General features: G+C 39.7%; 1 protein-coding gene across 3 annotated transcripts in view; it reads right to left on the reverse strand.

The window, feature by feature from the left end:
* PSPH (phosphoserine phosphatase) overlaps positions 1-7919 on the reverse strand; it is a 32633-nt gene extending 24714 nt beyond the window's left edge. For 2 of the 3 annotated variants that reach the window (XM_049699870.1, XM_033426245.2), the window contains exon 1: positions 65-2519. The gene's annotated coding sequence lies outside the window, so the exon portion shown is untranslated. Of the gene's footprint in view, positions 1-64; positions 6462-7245 lie in introns of those variants that run through there. The other variant, XM_049699869.1, reaches the window with a different exon arrangement.
* Between the last annotated feature and the right edge of the window lie 802 nt (positions 7920-8721).

Genomic DNA, 8721 nt, shown 5'->3' on the forward strand with positions numbered 1-8721 from the left:
GGACAGGCAGACCGTTAATCAGAAAGTTGGGCACACGGAGAGATAAACACATGCCCGGACTTACCCGGGCGCTGCTGCTAGTTCCTGGGCCGCTGCCACCGCCTCCAGGTCTCCCGCGGCTGTAACCGTCCGACTGCGGGGGGCCGAGGGCTGGCTCCGACGTGGAGTCGCGGAGTTCCGAGGGAGGTGACCCGTGTAGACCCGCAGAGCCTTTACCAAACAATCATGAGATCTGCTGATAAGTCCGGTGGCTTCTGGCCGGGTTTGCATGCGCTTTACTAAACTGGAGCCCTTAGACCTCCGCTCTGCAGGGCCGGGCAGCCCTTGGCCCCGCCCCCGAAGGAGGGACTCCCTGAGCCCGCCCCCTCCTCCCTCCGGGGGCTCAGCGCTGGCGGATCTAGACTTGAACTCCGCGGGGGACGCTATCCCGCAAAGCCTCGGGCCACACCACCTCTACTTTGCGGAGAAGGAACCAAAGAGCTTGCGTGCTACTCAAGCGCTCCCCACCGCCACCACCACTTGGGATAAGAGTACGTGAGAGGAGCGAGGGACCTCTGCACTGATTTTGCACTTAACGAAAGCCCCTTAGGGACCTTTTTTGAAATCCACGTTTGGCTTTATGCTGTTGTAGGAATGTAAGTCCCAAGAGAACTTCAAAAACTACTTACATTCGCAAATGCAAAAAACCGTGAGTAACGAAATGAGTCTTTGCACATTTTTTTTTTGTCATCTTATTTTCTTCTAGGTGTCACTTGCCCAGCTACTTTTATGTTGACTACAATAAATGATTGCCCCCAAACATTTACTTTTGGGTACAGCTGGCTGGAGCTGGGCAGTGAGGTCCTACCCTAAAACACAACCTGAAACCTCAAATACTGACAGTCATGTCTGCAGGCTCCTTCCAAAACTGGTCATTCAGGCAGAGGGGATGCAATTGCTGGAGCAAGACTCGCTCGGTCACAGCATCCCCGCCCTTTGCTACAGGACCCCTCAAAAAACACAATTCTATCCAGAAACAAAAGTCCTGATGCTCCGTGGTCACATGTGCCTTTGAAGTTCAATGTTCTCAGATTTCATTAGTAAGAAAATGTTTGCAGGTTTGGGGCACACCCGGTTTAATTTCTCCCCAGATCTGCCAGAGATGGTTTTGATGAAGGATGGAAAGGAGGAATTTTGATGTTTTGAAATATGAGGTAAAAGATTATACAATTAGTAGGGAAGGGCAAAATAAAGGGGTCTAAAATAACAGTCTAGTCAAGAACTTGTTTATATTTTATAAGTAATTTAAAAATAAGTATAATAAAAGAAACAAGATGTTAAACACCAAATATTTACTTGTATATAAGTATAAAATGGTAACTGAGAATTTATTTCAAGAGGAAAAGAAACCCAAGTACAATAAATGTGAAGCAGTAAAAGTTCATTTTTGCTATTATTCATATTTCATAGATGTTTAATATTAAATAGATTTCAGATAAAATATACCAAATAAAATCTGTCAGCTATTTACGGTCCCTGTACCCACCTCACATTTACACCTGTATTAACACTTGTGGGTGTGAGGTGGCAGTGTTGTAGGCACTGTTTAGATAGAACACATACCATTAAAAAAAAAAAAAAATGTTGTCCAGAGGAAGCTAATGGGTGGTCACAGAGACATATAACAATCAGGAAGTAATACATGTAACAATCAGACAAGGCATAACTATATAAACAGATTTTAATATGCTTATTGTTGTTCCTCTGGAATATGTTAAACAGCACACCTAAACCAAATACAATGTAGTATAATGAAGCCATAATCAAAACATTAGCAAGTTATTTTGCAAAGTTTTAATCATAACTGGCTATTAAAAAGTAATACAAGTAATACTAGTGTTCCTGAAAGGTTTTCTATAGATCACATTTTTATAAGCTAACAAATTTTCTAATGATTAACTATGTTAGAATCAAGTACTATTTTTTTAAAAAGTAATTCAGTGCTAATAAAATAGCCTTCTAAAATATAGAATGTTGGAACAGTCACTCTAGAAAACAATATAGTATTATTGAGCAATATTGAACCTGCACATTTTCTATGACCCAGCAATTCCACCTCAAGAATGCACTCAGGGGTCTTCCCTGGTGGCACAGTGGTTGAGAGTCCACCTGCCGATGCAGGGGGCGCGGGCTCGTGACCCGGTCTGGGAAGATCCCACATGCCGCGGAGCGGCTGGGCCAGTGAGCCATGGCCGCTGAGCCTGCGCGTCCGGAGCCTGTGCTCCGCAACGGGAGAGGCCACAAGAGGCCCGCGTACCGCAAAAAAAAAAAAAAAAAAAAAAAAGAATGCACTCAGAAGAAACTCTCATACATGAGTACTGAGAGTCACATAGGAGAATATTCACAGCAGTACTGTATATATATAAATAGTCATTGACTGGAAACTTTAAAAAGATAATATCACTTAATATCGTAAATGATAACTCATAACATAAAATTCAGAATGGTACTTACCTCTAGGGACAGAAAAGGAAATAAGACTGGAAAGAGAGTATAAATAGACTTAGTTCTTTAATGGTATTGACAGTGTTCCTTTATTTTAAGGGCAGTGCATATACAGGACTTTTTTTGTATCTGTGTATATATAAAAGATTTTATAATACATGTAATATTTTATATCAGTACATTAAATGCCAATATATTAAAACATCATAAACATTTTAAAAGAATATACTTAAAGAAAAAATACAATTTAATGTAAACATTGACATTCAAAATGTCACACCCTGAAAATATGTCCATGATATGTCATGTAAATAAAGCAGGTTGCAGAACATTATATATAGCTTAATTCCCTTTTTTTTTTTTTTTTTTTTTTTTTGCGGTATGCGGGCCTCTCACTGTTGTGGCCTCTCCCGTTGCGGAGCACAGGCTCCGGGACGCGCAGGCTCAGCGGCCATGGCTCACGGGCCCAGCCGCTCCGCGGCATGTGGGATCTTCCCGGACCGGGGCATGAACCCGTATCCCCTGCAACGGCAGGCAGACTCTCAACCACTGCGCCACCAGGGAAGCCCTTAATTCCCATTTTTGAACAAAGAAAACTCTGTGTATGTGTATAAACATGTGCGGTACATGATTATATGTCTATGTCTGCATATAGTTGTTAATTCTGGGGAGTAGTTAATCCTGGGGAGTAAAAGGAATGAAGAATTTACCTTTCTACTTTATTTGGTTTCACAGATATAGAGAACAGACTTGTAGTTGCCAAGGGGGAGAGTGGGGGGGGGGAGGGAAGGATTGGGAGTTTGGGATTAGCAGAATGCAAACTATTATATATAGGATGGATAAACAACAAGGTTCTACTGTGTAGCACAGAGAACTATATTCAATATCCTGTGATAAATCATAATGGAAAAGAACATGAAAAAGAATATATATATGTATAACTGAATCGTGTTGCTGTACAGCAGAAATTAACACAACATTGTATATCAACTATACTTCAATAAAATTTTTAAATATATTTAAAGTAACTTCTCTTAGGTCATAATAGTTGCTTGGAAGAATAAATTCTGATCATTTAAAAAATGGTGTAAATCTATATCTATTGACAAAGAAGAATTTTGGGACATATTATTGAATAAACATGCAGAATACAAAACAGCATATATAGTATGAGCTTATTCTTATAAATCTGTGTATAACTGAGAGATGTTTGGAATGTTTACCAAAATGTTGAGTAGTTGCCTCTCAATGATTTTCATTCTTCCTTGTACTCTTTTGTATGACTTGAACTTTCTACATGATTATGCATTATGTATTATCTTTGGCATTAGGGAAAATATACAGCTATCTTTATAATGTAGAAAAATGGGGAAATTTTACATTACAAAGTAAAATGATTATGATATAGGTACTGCAGTTATGTATGACTGAATGTCATATGACTGAGACTCTTGGAGTGTTTAAGGGAAACAGCCAGCACCAGATCCCAGAAAACACCAGCAAAAACAGACTCCCAGAGGATGAGAAAATAGATTCACTGAGGATGAGAAGTTCATGTGAAAGTGAAAATGTTTGTTGTTCTAAACAATCAGCAGAAGTAGAGATAAAAAGAACTGAGGTTGGGTTAAAGCTATAGGGAACATAGTAGAAAGAGGAGGTACAGAATGTCCAAAAGAATGTCTGGGAAACTCAGATATGAAAATCTCAGAAAGTAGATAAAGAGCTCACCTAAAATCCAGGGGCTATGTTTCCTGTGTGCAATGACTAGTGATGATGCCAGAGAGCACAGGTCTGGGGCAAAAGCCCTGTTTAGAATAGAGAAGCAAAGAAAGCAGGGCTACACAAAAACTACAAAAAGGGCCACATAGAATGAGACAGTCTGATCGTGGCACCTGAAAACCTTTGCACTGTGAAATCTGGAAAACTACCTTGGTCTCTCTTGCTCTTCCTTCACAGAAGACACTTGAAAATGGTTGGAAAACACAATTCATTTAATAATGGATTAAAAAACGAAAGAAGAAAGGTAAGCTGGGACGAAGTGAGAGAGTGGCATGGACATATATACACTACCAAATGTAAAATAGATAGCTAGTGGGAAGCAGCCGCGTAGCACAGGGAGATCAGCTCGGTGCTTTGTGACCACCTAGAGGGGTGGGATAGGGAGAGTGGGAGGGAGACGCAAGAGGGAGGGGATATGGGGATATATGTATACGTATAGCTGATTCACTTTGTGATACAGCAGAAAATAACACACCATTGTAAAGCGATTATACTCCAACAAAGATGTTAAAAAAAAAAGAAAGAAGAAAGTGACAAACACCTTTGTTATGAGATGAACTGTTTACCCCAGAAGTTTGTATGCTGAAGTTCTAACGCCTAGTACCTCAGAATGTGACTCTATTTGGAGATAAGGTCTTTAAAGAAATGATTAATTTAAAATGAGTTCTTTAGATTGAGCCCTAAACTAATCTGACTGGGGTCCTAATAAAAAGAGAAAATTTGGATGCCAGAAATGCAAGTGTGCACAGAACAAAAACTATGTGAGGCCACAGTGAGAAGGCAGCCATCTGCAAGCCAAGGAGAGTGGCCTCAGAAGAAACCAAACCTGCCGACACCTTGATCTTGGACTTCTAGGCTGCAGAGCTTTGAGGAAAAAAGTTTTATTTTTTAAGCCACCCAGTCTGTGGTATTTTGTTATGCAGTCTAATGCAATCTTTCATACAAAATTACTATTAAAATGGTAGAAAAGAGCAGATAATCTTACCCATAGACAAAAAATACACACTAGCAAACTAGAAAACTGTTGGCCACAGAAGAAATGAAAGCTGTGACTGAGTATACATACTGCCTTGATATTTAAAAACACAATGGGACTTCCCTGGTGGCACAGCAACGAAGACCTATGCAGCCAAAAATTAATTAATTAATTTTTTTTTTTAAAAAAAAGACAAATCATGAAGTGAGAAAAAAATATTTGCAGAACTAATTTCCCTAATATAAAAAGAAGTCCTAGAAAAAAGAACAAGACCAATAATCCATAGAAAAATGAGAGAAGATGTACAGTCAGTGCTCAGATAAAGAAAAACAAATGGCTTTAAAACATAGGAAAGAAGCTCAATTTCACTTACATGAAATGCAAATTAAAACTATACTGAATGGGGCTTCCCTGGTAGCGCAGTGGTTGAGAGTCCGCCTGCCGATGCAGGGCACACGGGTTCGTGCCCCGGTCTGGGAAGATCCCACATGCCGCAGAGTGGCTGGGCCCGTGAGCCATGGCCACTGAGCCTGCGCATCCGGAGCCTGTGCTCCGCAACGGGAGAGGCCACAACAGTGAGAGGCCCGTGTACCGCAAAAAACAAAACAAAACAAAACAAAAACTATACTGAATGATTTCTCACTGTTGTATAAAGAAGTTACAAATAAGGAAAGCAGAAGCACTAGAATGAACCTTGTGGTATTGGATTAGAATTGAAAGTATGAGTATAAATGGATGGATTTTGTATATATGCAGACAGATATAGACGTGTATGTGTTCATACAAATATTCTGCTGAGAGGGTCTAGTGGCAATGACACCCTAGTAGCAGTAAGCATACCTAGCATCCAGATGTTACTTTCCAAATACGATTAACCAATAAGAAGTCCAGAGCTCTTTGGAGAAATGGCTGGTTTCATGGCTGGGGCTAAGAAAATACAAGATGCGTTTGGAACATTTTATACTGTGCTGCCAGAAAGTAAAGTGCTCAGAAAATGATGGGGACAAGTCAAAAAATAAAAGAGCCAACTTGAAGAGCTCCTAATTTGAGGATCAAAATAAAGACTATAACTGACTACAATCTAAGAATAAAACAAGAATCCTTGAGAGAACGGGAGAAGGGAAAGATCTTCCTTACAGTAGAATTCCAATTAACATAAATATATAAAGAATGATCAAAATATGATAAAGGAGGCAAGAATATACAATGGAGAAAAGACAGCCTCTTCAATAAGTGGTGCTGGGAAAACTGGACAGCTACATGTAAAAGAGTGAAATTAGAACACTCCCTAACACTATACACAAAAATAAACTCAAAATGGATTAAAGACCTAAATGTAAGGCCAGACACTCTAAAACTCTTAGAGGAAAACATAGGCAGAACACTCTATGACATAAATCACAGCAAGATTCTTTTTGACCCACCTCCTAGAGAAATGGAAATAAAAACAAAAATAAACAACTGGGACCTAATGAAACCTAAAAGCTTTTGCATAGCAAAGGAAACCATAAACAAGATGAAAAGACAACCCTCAGAATGGGAGAAAATATTTGCAAACGAAGCAACTGACAAAGGATTAATCTCCAAAATATACAAGCAGCTCATGCAGCTCAATATCAAAAAAACAAACAGCCCAATCCAAAAATGGGCAGAAGACCTAAATAGACATTTCTCCAAAGAAGATATACAGATTGCCAACAAACACATGAAAGGATGCTCAACATCATTAATCATTAGAGAAATGCAAATCAAAACCACAATAAGGCCCAGGACCAGACGGCTTCACAGGCGAATTCTATCAAACATTTTTTTTTTTTTTTTTTTTTTTGCAGTACGCGGGCCTCTCACTGTTGTGGCCTCTCCCATTGCGGAGCACAGGCTCCGGACACGCAGGCTCAGCGGCCATGGCTCACGGGACCAGCTGCTCCGCGGCATGTGGGATCTTCCCCGACCAGGGCACGAACCCATGTCCCCTGCATCAGCAGGCGGACTCTCAACCACTGCACCACCAGGGAAGCCCTATCAAACATTTAGAGAAGAGCTAACACCTATCCTCCTCAAACTCTTCCAAAATATAGCAGAGGGAGGAACACTCCCAAACTCATTCTACGAGGCCAACATCACCTTGATACCAAAACCAGACAAGGATGTCACAAAGAAAGAAAACTACAGGCCAATATCACTGATGAACATATATGCAAAAATCCTCAACAAAATACTAGCAAACAGAATCCAACAGCACATTAAAAGGATCATACACCATGATCAAGTGGGGTTTATTCCAGGAATGCAAGGATTCTTCAATATACGCAAATCAATCAACGTGATACATCATATTAACAAATTGAAGGAGAAAAACCATATGATCATCTCAATAGATGCAGAGAAAGCTTTTGACATAATTCAACACCCATTTATGATAAAAACCCTGCAGAAAGTAGGCATAGAGGGAACTTTCCTCAACATAATAAAGGCCATATATAACAAACCCACAGCCAACATCGTCCTGAATGGTGAAAAACTGAAAGCATTTCCACTAAGATCAGGAACAAGACAAGGTTGCCCACTCTCACCACTCTTATTCAACATAGTTTTGGAAGTTTTAGGCACAGCAATCAGAGAAGAAAAGGAAATAAAAGGAATCCAAATCGGAAAAGAAGAAGGAAAGCTGTCACTGTTTGCAAATGACATGATACTATACATAGAGAATCCTAAAGATGCCACCAGAAAACTACTAGAGCTAATCAATGAATTTGGTAAAGTAGCAGGATACAAAATTAATGCACAGAAATCTCTGGCATTCCTATACACTAATGATGAAAAATCTGAAAGTGAAATCAAGAAAACACTCCCATTTACCATTGCAACAAAAAGAATAAAATATCTAGGAACAAACCTACCTAAGGAGACAAAAGACCTGTATGCAGAAAATTATAAGACACTGATGAAAGAAATTAAAGATGATACAAATAGATGGAGAGATATACCATGTTCTTGGATTGGAAGAATCAACACTGTGAAAATGACTCTACTACCCAAAGCAATCTACAGATTCAATGCAATCCCTATCAAACTACCACTGGCATTTTTCACAGAACTAGAACAAAAAATTTCACAATTTGTATGGAAACACAAAAGACCCTGAATAGCCAAAGCAATCTTGAGAACAAATAATGGAGCTGGAGGAATCAGGCTCCCTGACTTCAGACTATACTACAAAGCTACAGTAATCAAGACAGTATGGTACTGGCACCAAAACAGAAATATAGATCAATGGAACAGGATAGAAAGCCCAGAGATAAACCCACACACAAATGGTCACCTTATCTTTGATAAAGGAGGCAGGAATGTACAGTGGAGAAAGGACAGCCTCTTCAATAAGTGGTGCTGGGAAAACTGGACAGCTACATGTAAAAGTATGAGATTAGATCACTCCCTAACACCATACACAAAAATAAGCTCAAAATGGATTAAAGACCTAA

Source organism: Orcinus orca, chromosome 16 (assembly GCF_937001465.1).
Source record: "Orcinus orca chromosome 16, mOrcOrc1.1, whole genome shotgun sequence".
NCBI lineage: Eukaryota > Metazoa > Chordata > Mammalia > Artiodactyla > Delphinidae > Orcinus > Orcinus orca.